The sequence below is a fragment of the Pan troglodytes genome, chromosome 8, assembly GCF_028858775.2.
Source record: "Pan troglodytes isolate AG18354 chromosome 8, NHGRI_mPanTro3-v2.0_pri, whole genome shotgun sequence".
In the NCBI taxonomy this organism is placed as follows: domain Eukaryota; kingdom Metazoa; phylum Chordata; class Mammalia; order Primates; family Hominidae; genus Pan; species Pan troglodytes.
In genome coordinates this window covers 125781531-125795680 of record NC_072406.2, presented here as the reverse complement: position 1 = coordinate 125795680, position 14150 = coordinate 125781531, and positions in this window count along the sequence as shown.

Genomic DNA, 14150 nt, shown 5'->3' with positions numbered 1-14150 from the left:
GTGGGCCTGAGACTTCAGTATTTGTCTCTCAAATCTCTCCAGGTGAGGATGCTTCCTTGGTTTGAAAAAAAAAGACTGACCCCTGGCAAGTGTAAGGGAATAATTATAATTGATTAACTTACGGGAAAATCCTGAATCCCTGAATATTTTTAACCAGCAGTGACACAATTTCTAATGTGGCTGCCCTAGTCTTTTTTTAATACCAATGTTCCCGAAACGTTGGAGGTAAAGTAAGCCATTTAGACGCTAAGATAATTTGTTCTGTAAAGAAATTCGAGGCCAGGCGCGGTGGCTTACCTCTGTAATCTCAGCACTTTGGGAGGCCGAGGCGGGCGTATCACGAGGTCAGAAAATCAAGACCATCCTGGCTAACACGGTGAAACCCTGTCCCTACTGAAAATACAAAAAATTAGCCAGGCGTGGTGGCGGGCGCCTGCAGTCCCAGCTACTCGGGAGGCTGAGGCAGGAGAATGGCGGGAACCCAGGAGGCGGAGCTTGCAGTGAGCCCAGACCGCGCCACTGCACTCCAGCCTGGGTGACAGAGCGAGACTCTGTCTCAAAAAATAAAATAAAATAAAATAAAATAAATTCGATTGTGAGTCATCTGAGAAACAAAGAATACTATTAGTAAAGCAATTAAGTTCCTATATTTATCTAATTTGTAAATCTAGGATCTTGCAGGTTATTCCCGAAATGTAGTGAATCGGTGTTAGAGCTAAAAGAGGCTTTTACAACTAATCTCTGTTCATTTTATAAAGAATCTGAGGCTTAGCGAAGTTGCCCCCGTCACAGATTTGCTAGTGGCAGAAGTAGAATCAAATTGCCTTTATTTTATTTTAATTTTTATTATACTTTAAGTTTTAGGGTACATGAGCACAACGTGCAGGTTAGTTACAAATGTATACATGTGCCATGTTGGTGTGCTGCACCCATTAACTCGTTATTTAACATTAGGTATATCTCCTAATGCTATCCCCCCCCTCCCCCCACCCCACAACAGGCCCCGGTGTGTGATGTTCCCCTTCCTCTGTCCATGTGTTCTCATTGTTCAATTCCCACCTATGAGTGAGAACATGCGGTGTTTGGTTTTTTGTCCTTGCGATAGTTTGCTGAGAATGATGGTTTCCAGCTTCATCCATGTCCCTGCAAAGGACATGAACTCATCATTTTTTACGGCTGCATAGTATTCCATGGTGTATATGTGCCACATTTTCTTAATCCAGTCTATCATTGTTGTACATTTGGCTTGGTTCCAAGTCTTTGCTATTGTGAATAGTGCTGCAATAAACATACGTGTGCATGTGTCTTTATAGCAGCATGATTTATAATCCTTTGGGTATATACCCAGTAATGGGATGGCTGGGTCAAATGGTATTTCTAGTTCTAGATCCCTGAGGAATCGCCACACTGACTTCCACAATGGTTGAACTAGTTTACAGTCCCACCACCAGTGTAAAAGTGTTCCTATTTCTCCACATCCTCTCCAGCACCTGTTGTTTCCTGACTTTTTAATGATTGCCATTCTAACTGGTGTGAGATGGTATCTCATTGTGGTTTTGATTTGCATTTCTCTGATGGCCAGTGATGATGAGCATTTTTTCATGTGTCTTTTGGCTGCATAAATGTCTTCTTTTGAGAAGTGTCCGTTCATATCCTTCAGCCACTTTTTGATGGGGTTGTTTTTTTCTTGTAAATTTGTTTGAGTTCTTTGTAGATTCTGGATATTAGCCTTTGTCAGATGAGTAGATTGCAAACATTTTCTCCCATTCTGTAGGTTGCCTGTTCACTCTGATGGTAGTTTCTTTTGCTGTGCAGAAGTTCTTTAGTTTAATTAGATCCCATTTGTCAATTTTGGCTTTTGTTGCCATTTCTTTTGGTGTTTTAGACACGAAGTCCTTGCCCATGCCTATGTCCTGAATGGTATTGCCTGGGTTTTCTTCTAGGGTTTTTATGGTTTCAGGTCTAACATTTAAGTCTTTTATCCACCTTGAATTAATTTTTGTATAAGGTGTAAGGAAGGGATCCAGCTTGAGCTTTCTACATATGGCTAGCTAGTTTTCCCAGCATCATTTATTAAATAGGGAATCGTTTCCCCATTTCTTGTTTTTGTCAGGTTTGTCAAAGATCAGATGGTTGTAGATATGCGGCATTATTTCTGAGGTCTCTGTTCTGTTCCATTGGTCTATATCTCTGTTTTGGTACCAGTACCATGCTGTTTTGGTTACTGTAGCCTTGTAGTATAGTTTGAAGTCAGGCAGCGTGATGCCTTCAGCTTTGTTCTTTTGGCTTAGGATTGTCTTGGCAATGCAGGCTCTTTTTTGGTTCCATATGAACTTTAAAGTAGTTTTTTCCAATTCTGTGAAGAAAGTCATTGGTAGCTTGCTGGGGATGGCATTGAATCTATAAATTACCTTGGGCAGTATGGCCATTTTCACAATATTGATTCTTCCTACCCATGAGCATGGAATGTTCTTCCATTTGTTTGTATCCTCTTTTATTTGATTGAGCAGTGGTTGGCAGTTCTCCTTGAAGAGGTCCTCCACGTCCCTTGTAAGTTGGATTCCTAAGTATTTTATTCTCTTTGAAGCAATTGTGAATGGGAGTTCACTCATGGTTTGGCTCTGTGTTTGTCTGTTATTGGTGTATAAGAATGCTTGTGATTTTTGCACATTGATTTTGTATCCTGAGACTTTGCTGACATTGCCTATCAGCTTAAGGAGATTTTGGGCTGAGACGATGGGGTTTTCTAGATATACAATCATGTCATCTGCAAACAGGGACAATTTGACTTCCTCTTTTCCTAATTGAATACCCTTTATTTCCTTCTCCTGCCTGATTGCCCTGGCCAGAACTTCCAACACTATGTTGAATAGGAGTGGTGAGAGAGGGCATCCCTGTCTTGTGCCAGTTTTCAAAGGGAATGCTTCCAGTTTTTGCCCATTCAGTATGATATTGGCTGTGGGTTTGTCATAGATAGCTCTTATAATTTTGAGATACGTCCCATCAATACCTAATTTATTGAGAGTTTTTAGCATGAAGCGTTGTTGAATTTTGTCAAAGGCCTTTTCTGCATCTATTGAAATAATCACGGTTTTTGTCGTTGGTTCTGTTTATATGCTGGATTACGTTTATTGATTTGCGTATGTTGAACCAGCCTTGCATCCCAGGGATGAAGCCCACTTGATCATGGTGGATAAGCTTTTTGATGTGATGCTGGATTCAGTTTGCCAGTATTTTATTGAGGATTTTTGCATCAATATTCATCAGAGATATTGGTCTAAAATTCTCTTTTTTTGTGTGTCTCTGCCAGGCTTTGGTATCAGCATGATGCTGACCTCATAAAATGAGTTAGGGAGGATTCCCTCTTTTTCTACTGATTGGAATAGTTTTACAAGGAATGGTACCAGCTCCTCCTTGTACCTCCGGTAGAATTCGGCTGTGAATCCATCTGGTCCTGGACTTTTTTTGGTTGGTAAGCTGTTAATTATTGCCTCAATTTCAGAGCCTGTTATTGGTCTATTCAGAGATTCAACTTCTTCCTGGTTTAGTCTTGGGAGGGTGTATGTGTTGAGGAATTTATCCATTTCTTCTGGATTTTCTAATTTATTTGCGTAGAGGTGTTTATAGTATTCTCTGATGGTAGTTTGTATTTCTGTGGGATCGGTGGTGATATCCCCATTATCATTTTTTATTGTGTCTATTTGATTCTTCTCTCTTTTCTTCTTTATTTGTCTTGCTAGCGGTCTATCAATTTTGTCGATCTTTTCAAAAAACCAGCTCCTGGATTCATTGATTTTTTGAAGGGTTTTTTGTGTCTCTATTTCCTTCAGTTCTGCTCTGATCTTAGTTATTTCTTGCCTTCTGCTAGCTTTTGAATGTGTTTGCTCCTGCTTCTCTAGTTCTTTTAATTGTGATGTTAGGGTGTCAATTTTGGATCTTCCCTGCTTTCTCTTGTGGGCATTTAGTGCTATAAATTTCCCTCTACACACTGCTTTGAATGTGTCCCAGAGATTCTGGTATGTTGTGTCTTTGTTCTCATTGGTTTCAAAGAACATCTTTATTTCTGCCTTCATTTCGTTATGTACCCAGTAGTTGTTCAGGCACAGGTTGTTCAGTTTCCATGTAGTTGAGCAGTTTTGAGTGAGTTCCTTAATCCTGAATTCTAGTTTGATTGCACTGTGGTCTGAGAGACAGTTTGTTGTAATTTCTGTTCTTTTACATTTGCTGAGGAGTGCTTTACTTCCAACTATGTGGTCAATTTTGGAATAAGTGCGGTGTGGTGCTGAGAAGAATGTATATTCTGTTGATTTGGGGTGGAGAGTTCTGTAGCTATCTATTAGGTCTGCTTGGTGCAGAGCTGAGTTCAATTCCTGGATATCCTTGTTAACTTTCTGTCTCGTTGATCTGTCTAATATTGACAGTGGGGTGTTAAAGTCTCCCATTATTATTGTGTGGGAGTCTAAGTCTCTTTGTAGGTCTCTAAGGACTTGCTTTATGAATCTGGGTGCTCCTATATTGGGTGCATATATATTTAGGATAGTTAGCTCCTCTTGTTGAATTGATCCCTTTACCATTATGTAATGGCCTTCTTTGTCTCTTTTAATCTTTCTTGGTTTAAAGTCTGTTTTATCAGAGACTAGGATTGTAACCCCTGCCTTTTTTTGTTTTCCATTTGCTTGGTAGATCTTCCTCCATCCCTTTATTTTGAGCCTATGTGTGTCTCTGCACGTGAGATGGGTTTCCTGAATACAGCACACTGATGGGTCTTGACTCTTTGTCCAATTTGCCAGTCTGTGTCTTTTAATTGGAGCATTTAGCCCATTTACATTTAAGGTTAATATTGTTATATGTGAATTTGATCCTGCCATTATGATGTTAGCTGGTTATTTTGCTCGTTAGTTGATGTAGTTTCTTCCTAGCCTCGATGGTCTTTACAATTTGGCATGTTTTTGCAGTGGCTGGTACCGGTTGTTCCTTTCCATGTTTAGTGCTTCCTTCAGGAGCTCTTTTAGGGCAGGCCTGGTGGTGACAAAATCTCTCAGCATTTGCTTGTCTGTAAAGGATTTTATTTCTCCTTCACTTATGAAGCTTAGTTTGGCTGGATATGAAATTCTGGGTTGAAAATTCTTTTCTTTAAGAATGTTGAATATTGGCCCCCACTCTCTTCTGGCTTGCAGAGTTTCTGCCGAGAGATCAGCTGTTAGTCTGATGGGCTTCCCTTTGTGGGTAACCTGACCTTTCTCTCTGGCTGCCCTTAACATTTTTTCATTCATTTCAACTTTGGTGAATCTGACAATTATGTGTCTTGGAGTTGCTCTTCTTGAGGAGTATCTTTGTGGCGTTCTCTGTATTTCCCAAATTTGAATGTTGGCCTGCCTTGCTAGATTGGGGAAGTTCTCCTGGATAATATCCTGCAGAGTGTTTTCCAACTTGGTTCCATTCTCCCCGTCACTTTCAGGTACACCAATCAGACATAGATTTGGTCTTTTCACATAGTCCCATATTTCTTGGAGGCTTTGTTCGTTTCTTTTTATTCTTTTTTCTCTAAACTTCTCTTCTCACTTCATTTCATTCATTTGATCTTCCATCACTGATACCCTTTCTCCAGTTGATCGAATTGGCTCCTGAGGTTTGTGCATTCATCACGTAGTTCTTGTGCTGTGGTTTTCAGCTCCATCAGGTCCTTTAAGGACTTCTCTGCATTGTTTATTCCAGTTAGCCATTTGTCGAATTTTTTTTCAAGGTTTTTAACTTCTTTGCCTTGGGTTCGAACTTCCTCCTTTAGCTTGGAGTAGTTTGATCATCTGAAGCCTTCTTCTCTCAACTTGTCAAAGTCATTCTCCATCCAGCTTTGTTCCGTTGCTGGTGAGGAGCTGCGTTCCTTTGGAGGAGGAGAGGTGCTCTGATTTTTAGAGTTTCCAGTTTTTTTGTTCTGTTTTTTCCCCATCTTTGTGGTTTTATCTACCTTTGGTCTTTGATGATGGTGACGTACAGATGGGGCTTTGGTGTGGATGTCCTTTCTGTTTGTTAGTTTTCCTTCTAACAGTCAGGACCCTCAGCTGCATGTCTGTTGGAGTTTGCTGGAGGTCCACTCCAGACCCTGTTTGCCTGGGTATCAGCAGCAGAGGCTGCAGAACAGCAGATATTGGTGAGCAGCAAATGTTGCTGCCTGATTGTTCCTCTGGAAGTTTTGTCTCAGAGGAGTACCTGGCCGTGTGAGTTGTCAGTCTGCCCCTACTGGGGGGTGCCTCCCAGTTAGGCTACTTGGGGGTCAGGGACCCACTTGAGGAGGCAGTCTGTCCATTCTCAGATCTCCAGCTGTGTGCTGGAAGAACCACTACTCTCTTCAAAGCTGTCAGACAGGGACATGTAAGTCTGCAGGGGATTCTGTTGTGTTTTATTTGGCTATTCCCTGCCCCCAGAGGTGGAGTCTACAGAGGCAAGCAGGCCTCCTTGAGCTGTGGTGGGCTCCACCCAGTTCGAGCTTCCAGGCTGCTTTGTTAACTTAAGCAAGCCTGGGCAATGGCGGGCACCCCTCCCCCAGCCTTACTGCCACCTTGCAGTTTGATCTCAGACTGCTGTGCTAACAATAAGCGAGGCTCCATGGGCGTAGGACCCTCTGAGCCAGGCGCAGGATATAATCTCCTGGTGTGCTGTTAGCTAAGACCGTTGGAAAAGTGCAGTATTAGGGTGGGAGTGACCCAATTTTCCAGGTGCCGTCTGTCACCCCTTTCTTTTACTAGGAAAGGGAATTCCCTGACCCCTTGCGCTTCCTGGGTGAGGTGATGCCTTGCCCTGCTTCGGCTCACACTGGGTGAGCTGCATCCACTGTCCTGCACCCACTTTCCGACACTCCCCAATGAGATGAGCCCGGTACCTCAGTTGGAAATGCAGAAATCACCCGTCTTCTGCATTAGTCATGCTGGGAGCTCTAGACTGGAGCTGTTCCTATTCGGCCATCTTGGCTCCACCACCTCAAATTGCCTTTAAAAAATGAGTTTTCCATCCACAAGAATGCTGTATCATAAATTATATCATGCAAATGTAGTGTGTTGGCATGCAAGAATTCACAGCTGGCTCAAATGGAGAGGTGGTTTGAAAGGAAACTTTTTTCAGTTCCTTATCATTGCAGGAAGTCAGGGACCCCGAATGGAGGGACCAGCTGGAGCCATGGCAGAGGAACATAAATTGTGAAGATTTCATGGACACTTATCACTTCCCTAATAATACTTTCATAATTTCTTATGCCTGTCTTTATTTTAATCTCTTAATCCTGTTATCTTCGTAAACTGAGGATATACGTCACTTCAGGACCACTGTGATGATTGTGTTAACTGTACAAATTGATTGTAAAACGTGTGTTTGAACAATATGAAATCAGTGCACCTTGAAAAAGAACAGAATAACAGTGATTTTAGGGAACAAGGGAAGACAACCATAAGGTGTAACTGCCTGCGGGATCAGACAGAAAGAGCCATATTTTTCTTCTTGCAGAGAGCCTATAAACGGATGTGCAAGTAGGAGAGATATCACTAAATTCTTTTCCTAGCAAGGAATATTAATATTAAGACCCTAGGAAAAGAATTGCATTCCTTGCGGGGAGGGAGGTCCATAAATGGCTGCTCTGGGAGTGTCTGTCCTATGCAGTTGAGATAAGGACTGAGATATGCCCTGGTCTCCTGCAGTACCCTCAGGCCTACTAGGATTGGGAAACCCTAGCCTTGGTAAATTTGAGGTCAGACCGGTTCTCTGCTCTCAAACCCTGTTTTCTGTTAAGATGTTTATCAGGACAATACGTACACCACTGAACATACACCCTTATCAGGAGTTCTGATTTTGCCCTTGCCCTGTTTCCTCAGAAGCATGTGATTTTTGCTCTGCTTTTTGCCCCTTAAAGCATGTGACCTACTCCCTGTTCATACACCCCCTCCCCTTTTGAAATCCTTAATAAAAACTTGCTGGTTTTGTGGCTCAGTTGGGCATCACGGTCCTACTGATATATGATGTCACCTCTGGCGGCCCAGCTGTAAAATTCCTCTTTGTACTCTTTCTCTTTATTTCTCAGACCAGCTGACACTTAGGGAAAATAGAAAGAACCTATGTTGAAATATTGGGGGTGGGTTCCCCTCATACTTATTGTGGGCTGGCACAAGAAATTCCAAAGTTACTGCTCTAAGGCTGGATTATCACAGTATCAACAAGAGGGAAATACAGAAGGGAAGAAACCATTGTGAACTTTTCCCTCTGTAATAATTGTACTGACACTTTGGATCCAAATGATGTTTTCTTCTAAATGTACCCCCTTTGTCTCTCCAGCCTTGGACCATGCCATTGTTTTATGTTTCCTTTCTATATTCACATGATTATAGCATGAACCTTCCCCCTTATTCCAGAAAAGTCCCCCAGCTTCCCCTATTGGGATAGTTTCCAAAGGGGCTCATAGGTGCTCTTGGGCCAGCCCCTCCGAATCTTCCCTCCACCCCTCCCCTCTGGTTGCTGGTGAATTCCCCATCCACACCCTGCTGGGCATAGCACCCCTGAGGGGTGCCACCAGTGATTGCTTCTCCAATTCTCCACTGGATAGCTCAGGCCAGGCTATGACTTTATACAGGACTCCATGAAGGACATTGCAAGATTAACAGAAATGCCATTCTCACCACCCAGAGGCCAAACCCAAACCCTGGCCTGCTGAGGTCCCAGCAGGCTTTTGCCAGGTGGAGAGAGTAGGAAGCTCAGGGCCCAAGAGGAATTCCCTTCTTCCCTGGAAGAAGGAATTCATGTTGTACATGTTATTGAATGATTGCCTCACAACTTCAAATCCACCCTTTTTGTCTGTTCTGTGAAAATTGAACTGGGTCCTTTAAGTAGTTTTCCCTTGCCTGTGGCCTCATGTACTTGGTGGGTAAAGGGCATTGGAGATTCATTATAAGATGGAAAGAGTTTTGCTTCCTGGTTCTGGCATGTCTGGTGTGGTCCTTCAGAGGACATGGCTTCTCAGCACCAGGTTCTTGGAATGTAGCTGGTAGCCAGAACACACAGCAGCCATCAGCTTCCCCTGGCACCTGCTTCAGGTGGTTTTGTAGAGAATGCCTCTGTTACCAGTCGAGGGTCTTGACTAGGAATTGTCCAGGGTCTTGGTGTTTTGAACAAAGAATTGGACAAAATGCATAAACAAAGGAATGAAAGAATGAAGCAACAAAAGAACAGATTTATGAAATGAAAGTATACTCCACAGAGTGGGAGCTGGTTGGAGCAAGTGGCTCAAGAGCACTGGCTACAAAATCTTCTGGGGTCTAAAGTACCCTCTAGAGGTTTCCCATTGGTTACTCAGTTACACCCTATGCACATGAAGACTTAGCCCCCAACCAGTCTGACTGGTTGCAGTAAGGACACAGATACAGAGGGAAGACCATGGGAGGATACAGAGAGAAGTGGCCATCTACAAGCAGAGAGAGGTCTCTGAAGAAATCAACCCTGCTGATATCGTGATCTTGGATTTCTAGCCCCTGGAACTGTGAGAAAATAAATTTCTGTTGTTTAAGCTAGCAAGCCTATGGCACTTTGTTATGGCAGCCCTAGCAAACTAACACATATGTTATTTGCAAGGATATCTGCTATTGCTACAGTTTTCAGAGTTCTCTTTACTTCTTACTAGCCAACCTCTTGATATTCCAACTCACTGTTACAGTTTATAATTTGTTATACAGTTGAGCCTCCATATCCCCAGGTTCTGGATCTGAGGATTCAACCAACTGCAGATCAAATATACTTAAAAAAAAAAGCAAAAAATAACAATACAATAATACAAATGATATAAATAAAAAAATACAGGGTAACAGCTACTTACATAGCATTTACATTGTATTAGGTACTTTAAGTAATCTAGAGATGATTTAATGCATATGGGAGATTATATGTAGGTTATATACAAATACTATGCCATTTTATATAAGGAACTTGAGCATGCATGGATTTTGGTATCCTCAGGGGCCCTGGAACCAATACCCCCATGGATACTGAGGGATGCCTGTGTTAATTCAGCTTACTATATGGTTTCTCTCTCCTGAGTGGACCCAGATGGATACCACTGAAGCCTGCCTCATTTCTGATTCTGTTGCCTTCAGCAGTGTGACTATCCATTTCTTTTTCTTTTTTTTTCTTTTTTTTTTTTTTGGAGATGGAGTCTTGCTCTGTCACCCAGGCTGGAGTGCAGTGGCGTGATCTCGGCTCACTGCAACGTCTGCCTCCTGGGTTCCCGCCATTCTTCTGCCTCAGCCTCCTGAGTAGCTGGGACTACAGGCACCTGCCACCACGCCCGGCTAATTTTTTGTATTTTTAGTAGAGACAGGGTTTCATTGTTTCAGCCAGGATGGTCTCGATCTTGATCTCCTGACCTTGTGATCCACCCACCTTGGCCTCCCAAAGTGCTGAGATTACAGGCATGAGCCACTGTGCCCGGCCGACTATCCATTTCTTGATGCAGAGGGGAACTTCCACCCCACCCACAGGGTGTGTCATTGTCTCCTGGCCCAGGAAAAGGTAACTGCAGCAGTTGAATATTATTATTCACACCTGAATAAGATTTTACTGCAATCAAAGCCCAGGCCATATAGGGCTGAACTGATTCATAATCCTTTCCTCTGCCTTCCTCTCCACTCCCTCTCCCCAAGAGCATCAGACACGGTTGCTCCTGATGCCCTGTGATTGCAAACTACTGCCTGCAGGTCACCTGTGGTCTGTTTTTGTACAGCTCACAAGCTAAGAATGGTTTTTACATTTTTAAAGGGTCGTAAAAAAAAGAAGAATAAGAAAAAGATGATGCAACAGAGATTGACTGTATATGGCCTGCAAAGCCTAAAATATTTACAGTCTGACTTTTTACAGAAAAGTTTGTGGGTCCCTATCCTACACCAAATGACACAATCCCATCTTCAAAGCAAACAATGACTGTGATGGTTAATATTAGGTGTCAACTTGATTGAATTGATGGATGCCTAGATGGCTGATGAAGCATTGTTCCTGGATGTGTCTGTGAGGGTGCTGCCAGAGGAGACTGACATTTAAGTTGATGGTCTGAGAGAGGAAGACCCACCCTCAATGTGGGTCAGCACCATCCAATAGGCTGCCAGCTTGGCTAGAACAAAGCAGGTGGAAGAAAGGGGATAAGCTTATCTACTGAGTCTTCTCCCTCTTTCTCTCTTCCCATGCTTTTCAGCACACTAGGCTTCTTCTCCTCCTGCCCTTGGACATCAGACTCCAGGTTCTTCAGCCTTTGGACTCTGGGACTTGTACCAGTGACCTCCCAGGGGCTCAGACTGAGGGCTGCACTGTCAGCTTCCCTGGTTTTGGGGCTTTCAGACTTGGACTGAGCCAAACTACTAGCTTTTCCCTTTTCCCAACTTGCGGTCTATCATGGGACTTTGCCTTGTAATTGTGTGAAGCAATTCTCCCTAATAATCTCATATATATATACACGTATATGTCCCCTATTGGTTCTGTCCCTCTGAAGAACCCTGACTAATATATAACTTTAAACCAGGGTGGTTTCAAGCCAGATTTAAGTTTGAGGAGATGTAGAATTTCTCTAATTTTCCTGGACAGAGTACAGTTTCTATAAACCAACAAATCACTTGCTCAACCTCTCAGAATGAAGCTTGGGCATTAGGTAACCTCACCAATATTTAGGTTTCCCTAGGGTGGTAAGAGCTCCTTGCCTAATTAAGGTCACCACCATCTAGTGCTCAGGCCTTAATGACTGCCACAGAAGAACTTCAGTCTGAGGTCGCTGACCCCCTCATCAGCCAGGACCCTTGGGACTTTACCCCAGGAGAATACCCCCAATAACTTCTCCCAGGGCACTTGGAAGCCCCCAAGGTTAGGGGTGAGGGTGGTGGGCAAGGGCAGGTCTGACCTGAGAAAGCATGAGAGCTCAAGACAAGGCCCTGCTTCCTGAATTCTCCACCCCAAGTGTGTCGACGCAGCATTGTACAGTGCAGAGGAGTGGACGGATGGAACAGGGTTGACACCATCGGCCTGGAAGAGCAGGACAGTGAGAGTTCATGGTGCATCTCATATAAGTACTTTCCCTTACCCTGTCCACTGCCAGTTTCCTTGAGTGACCCACTCTGGGGGTACCTGGTATCACATCCCCTCCGCTCACCAGTGTTATCTCCATGCATGTCACCAGGCCCTCCTTACACGCCCACAGCAGTGGCCCTCCACTTCCCTGCCTCTGGGCTTTCTTCAAGCTGCCTAAGTCCATTAAGCTTGTGGAGAGAGGTCTCCCCTAAAGGTATAGGGGAGTTAATGACCCTGACAGTTGCCCTCAACCAATGGGGGATGAGAGTTGAGTGGATGTGTCCCAGCCACCATCCTTCAGTGGGACCATTCTGAGGCACATTCTACACAAATCTTCAGAGTGTCTCCAGCAAGATTGTGCTCCAGCTGCCCACAGTGGTATAATATCTAGTTTAGAATATGCTCTTTATTGACTCTTCTCTTTTCCCTGGCTCATTTGCCTTAAACCCTCACTCCTGCCTCATGGGACTACCTCCCAAATAACTTCCCTGTGCCCAAGTCCTTGCTGAGGGGGGCAACCTAAATTAAAACAGGAACAAACCCCCAGCATGGGAGGAACACCTTCCGTCTAATCTGAGTGACAGTGACAGAATGAAGGGTCAGCAGCTGTCCCTTGATTTCACATCTCTTATCATTTTTCTGTAGTTTCAAAACCAGTCCATATGCACAGCCCTGGAGGGCCCTGGAAATGGTGCAGAGTTAGAAAGGATTACCTCATATCCTGGATGACTCAATCCAAGTCCAAAAAGACCTCAACCGCCTAAAGCAAGGCGACCACCATCAACAGGATGAAATTGAAAAGAGGTAAATAAGGAGGACTACATTTAACTTTCAAAAGGAAACTACTTGCCCACATACTGAACATAAAAGTCATTAATGTGAAACAAAAAGCTCCCTATGAGTCAAGACTTAAAAAAAGCCAGAGCAATGTGGGGTGGTGTGGGCCGAAGTTCCCAGATCAAGGCTCCACAAGGCTCTGCAAGATCAGGCTCCAGCTCACCACCACCAAGCCCAAGTCCAGGACTCTGCTGAGAGCCCAGTGCATCAGACACCTGGAAGGGCTGCTTTAGATTCACTCAGCCTCACCTTCCGTAGGGCCTTTGCCTACTTGAGCAGGCTCAGCCTCGGTAGTGGCCACTGTCTCTATGAGGGCTCTGGCCATCTTCATGTGGGCACAACTGACAGTGTCTTTGGCCTTCTGCTGCCCTTGGTGTTTTCCTGTTGATACTGAGGTGCGAGATGCCATGGGACTCCCTGTGTACATACACAGCATGGACATTAATGGCCAATGGGGCAAACCTTTCACCAATGGGAGACAGGGCCCTTCCTTCCTCTGGTAGATGTTCCTGAGTAGCGGTTGTTTATATGGCCCCTTGGAAGATGGTCAAGCCATTCAATACACTTTATACCAGCTGGTGGCCCCCTTGAGAACAACCCTAATACCAACTGTTCCCTGCCCTGCATTTCCTGCCTTCTAACTCTTGCTCCCTGGATTATACTTTGGAATAAAGTCCTTGCATATAAGCCTTTGACACAGGTTCTGTTTTCTGGAGAACCCAGGCTAAGACTGATGTTATCTGAACCAACTCCTAAGGCCAAAGGAATGTGGTGTGCTCACTGACTTGGCTTGGACGGCCTGCTGTAATCCCTGCGTCAAGTGGGAGGGCTTAGGCCAAGGAGCAGGAGGGGCTATACATAACATGAGAAGGGTGGTGTGAACCAACCAAGACTCGACTACACAGTGAAGTCTGTGTTTGTCTTGCCCCAGAAATGAGTGTTTACTTCTAGTTCCTTAAACTATCCCATTTCTAGTTCTATGGGGTTGTTTCTCCTAGCAATTTCTGATGTCTAATAAATCAGAAGTGATGGTACAAATCCAGTTTAGCATCTTGCATTTTGTAATTCTTGTGTTCACAAATGTGACCAACCCGTTGTAACGGCTACACATTGCAATCACAAGCTTAGGCAGAGAAGGAACGTTGCAAGCTTCTTTTTTAAGTGAAATCCTCCTGATTCCTCAGCCCTCCGGACTGGGGTACAGCTCATTTCAGTGATTATTGGAGCTTCCACCC